This window comes from Manis pentadactyla, chromosome 6 (assembly GCF_030020395.1).
Source record: "Manis pentadactyla isolate mManPen7 chromosome 6, mManPen7.hap1, whole genome shotgun sequence".
NCBI lineage: Eukaryota > Metazoa > Chordata > Mammalia > Pholidota > Manidae > Manis > Manis pentadactyla.
The window spans coordinates 125,436,345-125,450,882 of record NC_080024.1 but is presented as its reverse complement, the minus strand read 5'-3'; positions in this window follow the sequence as shown (position 1 = coordinate 125,450,882).

Below are 14,538 nucleotides of genomic sequence, written 5' to 3'. Positions count from 1 at the left end.
GGTAAAGAAGAAGTTAAAATGTCACTATTTGCAGATGACATGATACTGTACATAAAAATCCCTAAAGACTCCACCCCAAAACTTCTAGAACTGATATCGGAATACAGCAAAGTTGCAGGATACAAAATCAACACACAGAAATCTGTGGCTTTCCTATACACTAACAATGAACCAACAGAAAGAGAAATCAGGAAAACAACTCCATTCACAATTGCATCAAAAAAAATAAAATACCTAGGAATAAACCTAACCAAGGAAGTGAAAGACTTATACTCTGAAAACTACAAGTCACTCTTAAGAGAAATTAAAGGGGACACTAACAGATGGAAACTCATTCCATACTCGTGGCTAGGAAGAATTAATATCGTCAAAATGGCCATCCTGCCCAAAGCAATATATAGATTTGATGCAATCCCTATGAAACTACCAGCAACATTCTTCAATGAACTGGATCAGTTAATTCAAAAATTCATATGGAAACACCAAAGACCCCGAATAGCCAAAGCAATCCTGAGAAAGAAGAATAAAGTAGGGGGGATCTCACTCCCCAACTTCAAGCTCTACTATAAAGCCATAGTAATCAAGACAGTTTGGTACTGGCACAAGAACAGAGCCACAGACCAATGGAACAGACTAGAGAATCCAGACATTAACCCAGACATATATGGTCAATTAGTATTTGATAAAGGAGCCATGGACATACAATGGCGAAATGACAGTCTCTTCAACAGATGGTGCTGGCAAAACTGGACAGCTACATGTAGGAGAATGAAACTGGACCACTGTCTAACCCCATATACAAAAGTAAACTCAAAATGGATCAAAGACCTGAATGTAAGTCATGAAACCATTAAACTCTTGGAAGTAAACATAGGCAAAAACCTCTTAGACATAAACATGAGTGACCTCGTCTTGAACATATCTCCCCAGGCAAGGAAAACAACAGCAAAAATGAACAAGTGGGACTATATTAAGCTGAAAAGCTTCTGTACAGCAAAAGACACCATCAATAGAACAAAAAGGAAACCTACAGTATGGGAGAATATATTTGAAAATGACACATCCGATAAAGGCTTGATGTCCAGAATACATAAAGAGCTCACATGCCTCAACAAACAAAAAGTGAACAATCCAATTAAAAAATGGGCAGAGGAGCTGAACAGACAGCTCTCCAAAGAAGAAATTCAGATGGCCAACAGACACATGAAAAGATGCTCTGCATCACTTGTCATCAGAGAAATGCAAATTAAAACCACAATGAGATATCACCTCACACCAGTAAGGATCACCACCATCCAAAAGACAAACAACAACAAATGTTGGTGAGGTTGTGGAGAAACGGGAACCCTCCTACCCTGCTGGTGGGAATGTAAATTAGTTCAACCATTGTGGAAAGCAGTATGGAGGTACATCAAAATGCTCAAAACAGACCTACCATTTGACCCAGTAATTGCACTCCTTGGAATTTACCCTAAGAATGCATCAATCAAGTATGAGAAAGATCAGTGCACCCCTATGTTTATCGCAGCACTATTTACAATAGCCAAGAATTGGAAGCAACCTAAATGTCCATCGATAGATGAATAGATAAAGAAGATGTGGTACATATACACAATGGAATACTACTCAGCCATAAGAAAAGGGCAAATCTAACCATTTGCAGCAACATGGATGAAGCTGGAGGGTATTTTGCTCAGTGAAACAAGCCAGGCGGAGAAAGAGAAATACCAAATGATTTCACTTATCTGTGGTATATAAGAACAAAGGAAAAACTGAAAGAACAAAACAGCAGCAGAATCACAGAACTCAAGAATGGACTAACAGGTACCAAAAGGAAAGGGACTGGGGAGGATGGGTGGGTAGGGAGGGATAAGGGGAGGGGGAGAAGTAGGGAGGTATTAAGATTAGCATGCATGGGGGTGTAGGAGAAAAGGGAGGGCTGTACAGCACAGAGAAGGCAAGTAGTGATTCTACAACCTTTTGCTATGCTGATGGACAGTGACTGTAAAGGGGTTTATAGGGGGGACCTGGTATAGGGGAGAGTCTAGTAAACATAATATTCGTCATGTAAGTGTAGATTAGTGATACCAAAAAAAAAGGGCAGTTCCTGTGTGGTAACCTCCAATGAGTTCTACACAAGAGTATAAAGGGCATATAAAAGTGTAGGCAAAGGGTCTGTTTGTGTTTATACAGAGGATCAAAGCCTAATTGGGCTACCCCCAAAATGAACTAAGATACGATATGAAAAAGAACTTCCAACATCAGCATTCTCTGGAAGACTCATGACAGAAGATGATCATCAAAAAACCCCAACAAAGATCCACGCACTGCTACAGCTGTAGATGCACTCATCCCACCAGTTCCTGGACTTGCCATGGGAATGAGGAAGGAGATATCTAAGCTGGCCTGTGTACAGTAAAACAACAAATTTGACTCTATCTATACTGTTGGAACTCAATCAAGAATTCGGAGAAGTGCAAATTGTAGTGCTCCAAAATCTTACAGCTACAGACTATTTACTGTTAAAAGAACATAAGGGATGTGAACATTCCCCAGGAATGGGTTGTTTTAATTTGTCTGATTTCTCTCAGACTGTTCAAGTTCAGTTGGACAATATCCACCATATCATAGATAAGTTTTCACAAATGCCTAAGGTGCCTAACTGGTTTTCTTGGTTTCACTGGAGATGGCTGGTAATTACAGGTATGCTTTGGTTATGTAACTATACTCCTATTATGTTAATGTGTGTGCGCAATTTAAGTAGTAGCTTAAAACCTATACATGCTGAAGTTACTCTACAAGAAGATATGTCAAAGAAATAATCAATCTTCCCATGTTTTCTTCCACCTGCTACTTCTATAGCTTTTCTTCTTCCTTCCTAATTACAACCCTTAAATAGAATTTGTGCCTCATATCAAATTTACCGAGTATCATAATTCTTCCAAGTGGTAAAGATACCTCAAGACAAATGCTGGGCATAGAAGCTACAGGGCATAAATATAGAAGGAAATAAAAAGCTGACCATTTCAAACAATAAGGCTTCTCTCTCACTTACCAACTTTACATTTCCCTGTATGGCCCCGGAAGATGACTGGTTAGGCAGAGACGGGTAAGATTCCTCAAGGGAGAAACAACCTAAGACAGGCACAGTCGCAGGGGGGTCATCTGGTGAGAAATTGGGGATCAACAGAGGTGAGGCTTAGAACCTCACCCCCCTGTTCTGAGAGAAATCTTATGCATACGTGGATGTTTTATTGCCCTTGTCTAGCTTGGATTAACACATAGTCTACAGGCACACACCTGATCATCTACATTTGCTCTCTTACAACACTAAACTATGTTTTCTACCTTTATCTTGTATCTACCTACCACTTCAGCATTTTATTAAAAATAATAATAATAAAGAGAGAAATGTGGTATCCACATATAAATCAAGTATAAAAATCAAATGAGTATTCATATTTGAACTGACTATTTATAGTTCATAATGCATGAACAAAACCGAAGGTTTCTGTGATGGCTGCCCTTGTACTGTTCACCATGTAAGAACTTATTCACTATGTAAAAATTTGTTCTCCATGTAAGAACTTGTTTGTTATGCCTCAGAAGATTGGAGACTGACGAATGACTCCCCTATACAGAATTTTATTGTTGTTAACAACCATTTGATCAATAAATGTGAGAGATGCCCTCACAAAAAAAAAAAAAAAAAAGGAAGAACATGTGTTGCCATCACCCTACATTCTTCTCTCAACAGTGTATTTGCAGTATAAAGAGGATGGAATTCTCAAATTTTGCTAATTTAATTGGATTCCCTATGTTTTTCTAAAGTCTCTACATCTTCAGGTAGAGATATCATAAAGTAATGTAGAATATACTCTTTTTCCTTCCAAATTTGTCTTATACCTCTCCAAAGTCAATTCCATTTCTTTCCAATTCCGTATCAGTTTAATGATTTATAATAGTCAGCTATCTAATGTTTCCACAAGTTGCTAATCCTTATTAAAGGGCACCTTAGCTAAGTAAACACCTAGAGGGAATCTCTGCTCTATTGGCATTAACAGATAGGAGGTGAAAAGTGCATGGCAGCCCACGAAGAAAGGAAGAGAATGAGCAGGAGACAAATGTCAGAACTGGAGAGCAGAGCGTTTACCATGATTAAAGGCGTTAGGGATGGGTAAGTTAGGGAAGCCTCCATCTGGCTACTCTTAAGCTGAGAAAAAGAGTTGGGTCAAGAATATATGACCTGCTGACTACTCACCATTCTCTTTTTTCTCTTCTCTAAACTGGACTGAACTACATCCTCATTCAGCAATATTTGTAGTACTCCTATGTGCCAGGCACTGTTCCAGGGGCTGAGGTCGCAATAGTCAACGAAACACTTGATAATGCCTGCCTTTATGGAATATTAATTACAATTCAGATGAAGTAAAATTCATAACACCTCATAATTCTCTCTAGAAACAGTACACTGTTTAAATTTAAAAATTACTTATATATAAAAAATATAATTTAAAAATTACTTATATATAAATGTTTGCCCTTAAAAAGTGAGAGTGACAGATAGTTATTGCTACATATTGGTGTTTTCATATTATGTACTGTACCCCAAGTATCTGGCTTTTCTGCTGAAGGACTTGACTCTGCAGCTGCAAAGATGTGAGTGCCTGGAATGGCCACCTGCTGAAGAGAAAGACTTTTTTTTCAAGTTTATATCCCTAAGTTGAAACAATGGAAGAAAGAAAATAATTAAAAATACACACACACATTCTCTTGGCCCTTACCATATATGAATGGTGTTTACATATGATTTAAAAATAAATTATGTCATTTTCTTTTACAAAATATTTTTGAGTTGGATAGAAAGATAAGAAGCAATCATATCATAGTATTTCCTTCTCTTTTCTTAACAGGTAAGAAATAATGGTCTTGGTGTGGTGAGGGGTGGGAAGGTCACAGTGAATAAGAGGAAGAGGCATAAATAAATGGGAAAATGGAAATTAGAGCTCATGCATGATTTAAACACTCAGCCAATCCCCTCACCTTACAGATAAGGAAACTGAGGCTAAGAGTAGTTTTTATAACTGATCTAACAACCATAAAACTAATTTGTAGCAGGTTTGGGAGCAAATCGACCTCCTTTTACCCTCAGTCCAAGGTCCTTGCAGTTACACCACATTCTCCCTCCTATTAAAGAGAGATCACCTATAAATCATGCTCACGTTAGTAGGAATGTATTTCAGAGCCAAGGCAGGAAGCCAAGGCAGGTGCAGTGAAAACTGCTAGAGGCAGAAAATGATTAAGGAGCTGGCTATCAGGCCATTTGCCCCAAGTGCCTATCTGTAAGTGCCCTCAATCACACTATAACTGTAACCAATGGAGAAAAGTACATTTATCAAGGAAAAGACTGAATGTAATCCCAAGAGATATTTTGAATAGCAGCCTAGGAGTGTATACACAAACAAGAGACCCTTGTGGGGCATGCTCCTACACCTAGAGGTGGCTAGACGTCCTTCCAAAGTGGGTGACTCTAACTAACTGCAAGAGCTTGTTCAGCTAGTGGAGACTGCAGCATGAGGCCTGCCAGTAGCCATCCCCTACTTTGCTTTGCCTTGTGTACCATCCAGCTTCCACTCCAAATAGAAGATAAACCAGTATGTAAAGACCATCTCTTGAAAGAAGACCCATTATCTGTCTGGTAACCACGTGGTGGCTGACTTTTCTGAGAACTGCCCCTACCAAGGATATAAAAGTGGTACTGCAAGGAAAATTGCTTTTTTTGAATATTTGAACCCTGAGGCCAACCCAACAATTGCCTCTTGTTATTTGGAAACTTCTGACCCCCAACATATTTTTTTCTGGATCTCAGGGGCCTACTAGTATGTTTCAGCTCCCAAAATATGTTAATAAAACTTTTTTTGGTATACATGAAAAAAGGACCATACTGTATCAAATGGCAAGAAGAGGGGAGAGAATGGCCATAGTTTCTTAAATTTGTTTCATAAGTGTAGAGGTAAATTAATGACTCAAGAAGGCTGTGTGTTTGGCTCAGATTGGCACAGGTATGTAGTCTGAACTTGCCTACTGCTCCTATGCCTTTCCATTTACATTCTCTGAAGTAACTATCTTTTCTCTTTTTTTTAACTGTAAAGAAACTGTATTTTCTTGGGACCATTTAAACATGTACATCCTTGTATGTGTTTAAAAGATATGCCCTGATAATTCATATTTTGATAAATTGTAAAATGGCTTTCATGCTTGCCTGTTGAATTTTCATTTTGAAAATAAAAACTAAAAATAAGAAAAGATGATAGCAAAATAATTTATGGGTAGAGATATCATACACATTATTTTTATAGGAATAAGACAAAATTTATCAATAGTATATCTCCAGGAAAAAAAATTCCTAACTTTTATCAAATTTTCATCTGACCCACCTCTTTTCCATTGCTCATTGCCAGCCTGGCACCCACATTTTCCTTCTCCTTCCAAAGAGGAATTTTGCTATATATAAAAGGGGATAAATATCCCCCACCCCAAGCATTGGCCCTAATTAGCCTAGAACAATCCCATGCCCCTTGTCTCCATGACTGGTTCAGTGCTGGATCTTTGACCTCAAATAATCCAACTGGAAAGACATCCAAGATGAATGCGGAAAAGAGAAGTACTTTCTCCCACTGACAGGAACATGAAAGAAAGTGGCTTAGTTTGGTAAAAGAAATTCTGATACAACGACAAGGAGAGCCAGCCCTGAGCTGAAGCCAGCAGCTTGGATATTGGAGAGACTGAAAAACAAAACAAAAAATGGAAAACAAGAAATCTTGTTTCTTGGATACATTATCAAATGGCTGCTAGAACTTTTTCTTGAATTCGGAAAAAAACTGCACTTTCAATACATCAATCAATCAATTGTTCTGTTTTCCTTTCTTTTTAAATCAGTTTGAGGTTTTACCACTCTCATCTCTTGCAAGCATAAGGTATTGTTGCCCACCCAAAATCTATTCAATAAATACGTGCTGATTTACCAGTAGCACCACTTTCTACCTCTAAAGTACATGCTATTCTAAATGATAGACATGCTACACCTATACCAGAATGTCCAATGAAAGGATACTTCTTTTAGAACCTGGTACCTAAATCTGTGTTCCTTTCTTTTCTTCTTTCTGTATATAATTAAATTCAATTTTTAAAGTTTATTTTCCAAATGCTAATAACATCCATTGGCCCATAACAGAATGTCCTTCTTTCCTCTAAATAGGTAGTTAATCCTGGTTGTACTAACCTCGGTCTTATCCACATCACATTGCAAAGCTCTCACCTCTTTTTATTTTTCTTCTGTAGCTACATATTTAGTGGCCCCTGCTCCTATGACATGATGATGAGTTTGGGATCATTCACAGTCTTTAAGCCTTTCAAGAACATCTTCCATTTGAAGAATCCTCTTTAAGTGAATACAGATCATTAAGCATTATTATCCAAGCTTAGAGTAACAATGCACAGAACAACATGACCTCTGTGGAATTTGCTGTCAGTATTGCCCATGAATTTTTGTTCACATTTTCAGTTCAATTTTAGTTTTGTTATTGATTGAATACCTTGTCCTTCTCCGCAATCTCTTGAAATCAAAATCTCAGGGTTGAAAGGGAATTAAAAGATCTAAACCAATGCTTCTCAAAGTGGTTTGGGATCACACTTTGGAATCCATCAATCTAAACCAATAGATATTAAGGGAATTGAGTTGGGAAGCTTATTAAACATACATGCTCAGATTCCACTCTTACTCAGAGATCATGTGAAAATACATACAAATCTGTTGCATTCCTATACACTAATGATGAACTAACAAAAAGAGAAACCAGGAAACCAAGTCAATTCACAATTGCATCAAAAAGAATAAAATACCTAGGAATAATGAAGGAAGTGAAAGACCTATACCCTGAAAACTACAAGACACTCATGAGAGAAATTAAAGAAGATACCAATAAATGGAAATACATCAAGGGCAGGAAGAATTAATATTGTCAAAATGGCCATCCTGCTTAAAGCAATCTACAGATTCAATGCAATCCCTATGAAAATACCAACAACATTCTTCAATGAACTAGAGCAAATAATTCTAAAACTCATATGGAACCACAAGAGACCCCGAATAGCCAAAGCAATCCTGAGAAGGAAGAATAAAGTTGGGGGGATTAGGCTCCCCAACTTCAAGCTCTACTACAAAGCCACAGTAATCAAGACAATTTGATACTGGCACAAGAACAGACCCATAGATCAATAGAACAGAATAGAAAGCCCAGTTATAAACCCAAGCATGTATGGTCAATTAATATACAATAAAGGAGCCATGGATATACAATAGGGAAATGAAAGCCTCTTCAACAACTGGCGTTGGCAAAACTGGACAGCTACATGCAAGAGAATGAAACTGGATTATTGTCTAACTCCATACAGAAAAGTAAACTCGAAATGGATCAAAGACCCCAATATAAGTCATGAAACCATAAAACTATTAGAAGACAACATAGGCAAAAGTCTCCTGAATATAAACATGAACAACTTTTTCCTGATCGCATCTCTTTGGGCAAGGAAAACAAAAGCATAAATGAACAAATGAGACTACATCAAGCTAAAAAGCTTCTGTACAGCAAAGGACACCATCAGCCATAAAAAAAGGCACCCTACAGTATGGGAGAATATATTTGTAAACAACATATCCAACAAGGGGTTAACATACAAAATATATAAAGAATTCACATGCCTCAACAACCAAAAAGTAAATAACCCGATTAACAAATGGGCAGAGGATATGAAGAGACAGTTCTCCAAAGAAATTCAGATGACCAACAAGCACATGAAAAGATGCTCCACATCACTAATTACCAGGGAAATGCAAATCAAAACCACAATGAGATATCACCTCACACCAGTTAGGATGGCCAGCATCAAAAAGACTAAGAACAACAAATGCTGGCAAGGATGCAGAGAAAGGGGAACCCTCCTACACTGCTGGTGGGAATGTAAGCTAGTTCAACCATTGTGGAAAGCAATATGGAGGTTGCTCAAAAAACTAAAATAGAAATACCATTTGACCTGGGAATTGCATTCCTAGTAATTTACCCAAAGAATACAAGTTCTCAGATTCAAAGAGACATATGCAGCCCTATGTTTATTGCAGCACTATTTACAATAGCCAAGATATGGAAGCAACCTAAGTGTCCATCAGTAGATGAATGGATAAAGAAAAGGTGATACATATACACAATGGAATACTACTTAGCCATAAGAAAGAAACAAATCTTAACATTTGCAACAACATGGATAGAGCTGGAGGGTATTATGCTCAGTGAAATAAACCAGACAGAGAAAAACAAGTACCAGATGATTTCATTCATTTGTGGAGTATAACAATGAAGCAAAACTGAAAGAACAAAACAGCAGCAGACTCACAAATTCCAAGAAGGGACTAGCAGTTACCAAAGGGGAGGGGTGTGGGAGGGTGGGTGGGGAGGGATGGAGAATGAGATTAAGGGGTATTATGATTAGTTCACATGGTATGGGGGGATCATGGGGAAGACAGTGTAGCACAGAGAAGACAAGTAGTGACTCTGTGACATCTTACTACACTGATGGACAGTGACTGCAATTGGTGCGAGGGGGGAGTCAATAATATGGATGAATGTAGTAACCACATTGTTTTTCATGTGAAGCCTTCATAAGTGTGTTATCAATTATACCTTAATAAAAAAAAACATGGGAAAGTTTAAAAAGATTTCAAAGTAACTCTAATGAGTTTTCTTATTTTAATATCACAGAAAAGTCCATCTAAGAACCATTGAAAGGTTGTAATTGGCTTTACAACTTCTATATCTGACTATATACAGATACCCTCATAATTGGTAATTTGCTAACTTTTGACATAATCCATCCCACCTGTGGATAGTATTTTAGAGACTTTTGTCTTGAATTTAGCCTATAATCTCTCTTCTGGCAACCACCAACCATCAGTTTTAATTCTACCCCTCAAGAACCATATAGAAGTAAATTCCATCTTCCACATGCTATCTTTTCAAATATGTGACGAGAGCTCTTATGCACCCTCACCCCAGCGTGTATCTTTTCTTCTCCAGAAGAAACAGCTTTATTTCCTTTGCCATTTACATCATGGTTTCAAATGTCCTACCGTCACTCTCATCTTCATCCTCCAAACTTCCAAATTTCTTCTCTGCCCAGCCACTCTTCTTGGATAGGACAGAAAACAAAATTAAAGGTGTTAACAATTTTCTATGAGTTTAAACCTTTGGGACTTGTAGTGGATTGAATGTGACCTCTAAAAGATATATGACATTCTAATACCCAGAATCAGTGAGTATTACCTTATTTAGAAAGGTATCTTTGCAGATGTAATTAAGTATCAAGGTCATGAGATAAGGAGATCGCCCTGGATTAGGTCTGGGTGGCCCTAAATCCAATGGTAAGTATCATTATTTAAGAGACATACAAAAGAGGAGAAGGCTATGTGCAGAGGGAGGCAGAGACTGGAGTTATGCAGCAAGAAGACAACGATAACCTAGAGCCACCAATGGCAGGAAAAGGCAAGGTACAGACTATTTCTTAGGGCCTTCTGAAAAACACACTACTCTGCTAACACCTTCATTTCCAAGTTCTGGCTTCCTGAATGTGAGAGAATAAGGATCTGTCATTTTAAACCACCACATTTGTGATAATTTGTTATGGCAGCTCTCGGAAATGAATACAGGCCTTAATATTTAAAACTTAGAAGATGGAAATAATTAAAGATATCATTAAATAATCACTTTTGATTTTCTATGGGAAGTTTTGATGATCAGATAATGCTTCAGTTTAAACCAAAGAGCAAAAAATTCCTAATAGTCAGAATATAAAGTTAATTTTTACCAGGTAATGATGTCAAATGTATTAATCTTTATTTCTAAATCACTGATACTTCTTTTAAAGGATGAAAGACCAGACAGATTCTCAGTACAGACAAAACAAGGGATTCCTAGGAGCCAGTATAAGTGTAAATAAAAACTTTATGAGCTTTATTTTTTTCCTTGAGAGGATTCACTAGGCATTCAGGTCAGAGGAATGCTATAGATAAAATATATCTCAGTTTAGGGTGGGCATTTGCCAAAGTCACAATACCATTTGGGGAAAAATGCAGGAAAGTGAACTAGATGATAGTAGCATTATGGGATCTACAAAAAATGAAAATGTTAATTTATGGTTCATAAGTAAGCAAGAAAGGAAACTTTAGGGACACCACTGTCCTATATTTTGCCTACTCTTCCTCCAGATTCTGGTGATGAAATATTGAAGTCATTCTATTTATGAAATTTATGGAGAATGGAACCATTACCACTTATACTAGAAATTATATTTTAGGCAGAAACATGTTCAGGACCAAAATATATTAATAGTCTATCTCCGCCATTCTTTCAGAACCCACCATCTCCAGAAGCCATGGCGTGTATGGGATGAGGTTCACTCCAGCTCCAGCGAAGTGTCTGGGCTTTCTCCCCAACCACACTCAGAGCAGCTGTTCTTTTATTTAGTATGATTGGTGCTGCATGGTATTTCTTTTAACAAGAAGCTCACTCTGTTAAACAAACGTGAAAAATTAAAGCCCAGAACAATTGAACCAAAGCAAATGTAAGTATTTCAATACAAGTATGGAGACCTAGATTCAGCCCTTTATTTAGCAAACACTTTTGGAGGAGGTCCTCAAGAGGATGTGACTGGGGTTGACCCACAAAGTAGCCTCTGGAAACTGGAAGCTCCTCACACTCTCCCCTGTCCTTCCTCCCACCATTCCCACAGTAGGAATCATTTTCAAGAACACAGCCTTGAGAGAGGAAAGTGTGGAGACCCTCTTGTCGGTATACATGACTAAACACAGTTACAGACTCTATATAAACTCAGACTTTGGCGGCGGGTGTGGAGAGCTCATCTTGTCTTGCCACCTGAGACAAGTCTAGGAGCTAACTTCCCTTATTTATTCAACCTGCTGCCTGCCAGCCTGGAGGGGCCTGCCTCTTTCTTCAGTCTCTCCCTGCTCTCCGTATTTGGGGGCTAGTCTGCAAAATAGCAAACACTTAAAAAGTATTTATTATGTGTGAGGCATTGTTTTAAGCATTTTACAAACCTTAATTTATGTAATCTTCAAGGCAATCCTACAAGGTAGGATTTTTCTGCTTTCATTTTACTGCTGAGGACAATGACCCAGAGGTCAAGTAATTTGTCTGCGGTCACACCATGGATAGGATGACTTGAGTAGTCTGGCTGTGGCATCCTTGTGATTAATCAGTACGCTTTGCTGACTCTTAAATATTTTTAGGGGCACAGGAAAGAGAATACTAGGCTTCTTGCTACCTGGTGAGCAGATCTGTGGTGAGGCTGGTGCCACTTCCTCTCTGGAACATACTGTCAAGTTTGAGAAGCTAAGCTTCATGGGAGATGTTCAGCCACTGAAGGTCTTTTCAAGTGAGTGTACAGAACAGTGGCTGGGGAGTAAATCATTCTGTCTCTGGGGTTATTGAGAGTAACAGGAATGCTGAGTCTGAATCAGAAAAGACGTGAAAAGGCAAAAAGTGAACAACATGTGCAAACCTTTGATGGACTTAAAGTGGAATAGTGACTAGACACACCCTGAGCTCTGAGAAAGCAGAAACTTACCTGATGAGCAAAATGTTAAGGAGAAGGTAACCAAAACGGCTCTCCCACAACTGCTACCTGGCTGTGAATTCTGAGCCCCACATTTTGTGTCAGAAAAACTGGTGGCCTACTGACAGAATTGTACTGGGATTGAATCTGCATTGTGTAGGAAGCTGAATTAGATAATCTGTAGGTTTCCTTCCAAATATTAGAGTCTATTTTTCTATGTTTGTTTTTTTGCAGTCACACTGAGAAATTGACATGGCAATCAATGAGAGTTTTTGCTTGAGCAAATATTTCCAAGTCAAGACATGTTTCTCAGGAATTCTATTGTATCTCCTTTCTCCACCACTTTCCAAGTGCCTATTTCAAAATTGAAAGAAAACCACAAGAGCAATTTCTTTCTAATTGCATAATTGTTACATTTTGGTGTAGCACTAGTGGGAAAAAAAATGGCTTGACACCCTGAGATTTCAGTAAAGAATTACTTAATAAAGAATCCAGACTCAAATAACTGTTTACTTAAAACTGGAATTTACTGAAAAACCTCAAACACTGTTTCTCCCTCACTACTGCCACATAATTAAATAATTTTGCAATTAATTACTTTCAGGAGAGATAATTTGTTTTCATTAAAATATGTAAATATGCATCCCTTGCTGTGCTTTTTTTTTTCTTAATGTTGTTTTTCACCCACTGTTATGATGATGCTTCATGATAAAGGACCCGCCATAGGCTTCCAGTGACAGCCTAGAGATTTATCCTTCAGCCCTATAGAGTACTTTTCTCCCACAACATGGTCTCCTCTGCCCCAGCTACACACAATACAAATTTCAGAACAACCTCAAAAGTTAATGTTTTGTGTTTTATTCTTGCCTTTGTGTCCCAAATCCAGTTTCAAGGCCCCAGTTTGTCTTAGAACATCACTGATAAAATAAGACATTGGTTTCAAGAAAATCTGAAGAAAATCTGTTAGAAAACAAAACAAAAACAGAGAATCCCCACAAAACCTTGCATTTTACACTATTTAGATAAGATTGGGATTAAAAAAGATCTAATGATACCAAATCAGTAGACATCGATTATCCACTATGTGTGCAGTTGTGAGGCATGAGACATGCAGCTAGAAAAAGTCCCTTTAAAGGAATTTGTATGTCTTAGCAAAACCAAGTATAGGATCTGATGCTTTTGCACTGGAGAGAATATTTGTGTAGGGAAAGGCAATAGGATAAAGCAGTTTTCACTCTGTGTCTGAGATCACCTTGAAGTAGCACTATGATCATCATATCAAATTATCAAAAAACAAGTAAATAAAGCTGAATTTCTCTTGGAAATATCTCATACTATATAACATATCTGATTAGTAAGGTATCAGGCATGACATTTAGAAGGACTACCAACTACTAGTGAATGCCATAAAGGAAATAAGCATGGGGAGTTCCAGTGGCCTAACCCCAGAGATTCAAAGTCATGAAATAATATCTTATGCCAGAGAGATTAGTCCTAGTGGCTGCAGATCCTGGCCTTTACATACACTGCCTGAGAAATCATTACCTGTGAAGAGTCAGACGACTTGTCAGCCAATCTTCTCACATTTGTTAGCTAACCTAGATAGCAAGTGATTAAAGGGAGAGGGGTCCAAGGCATTTCTGTGGTCATCAGTAAAGACATGCTCAATGTAATTGCTGTGGGATAGCTAAGTATGTTTAATAGGAGGAGAATTTGAACTTGTCTTTTTCTCAGAGACCACTTCTCCTCCTCACTTTTAGTTTAAAGAAAGAAATGGCTTCTTGGTGGGGTTGCTACTTCTTTCTTAAACACACACATACATACACACTTACGAGAGAACCATTTCTCTAGGAA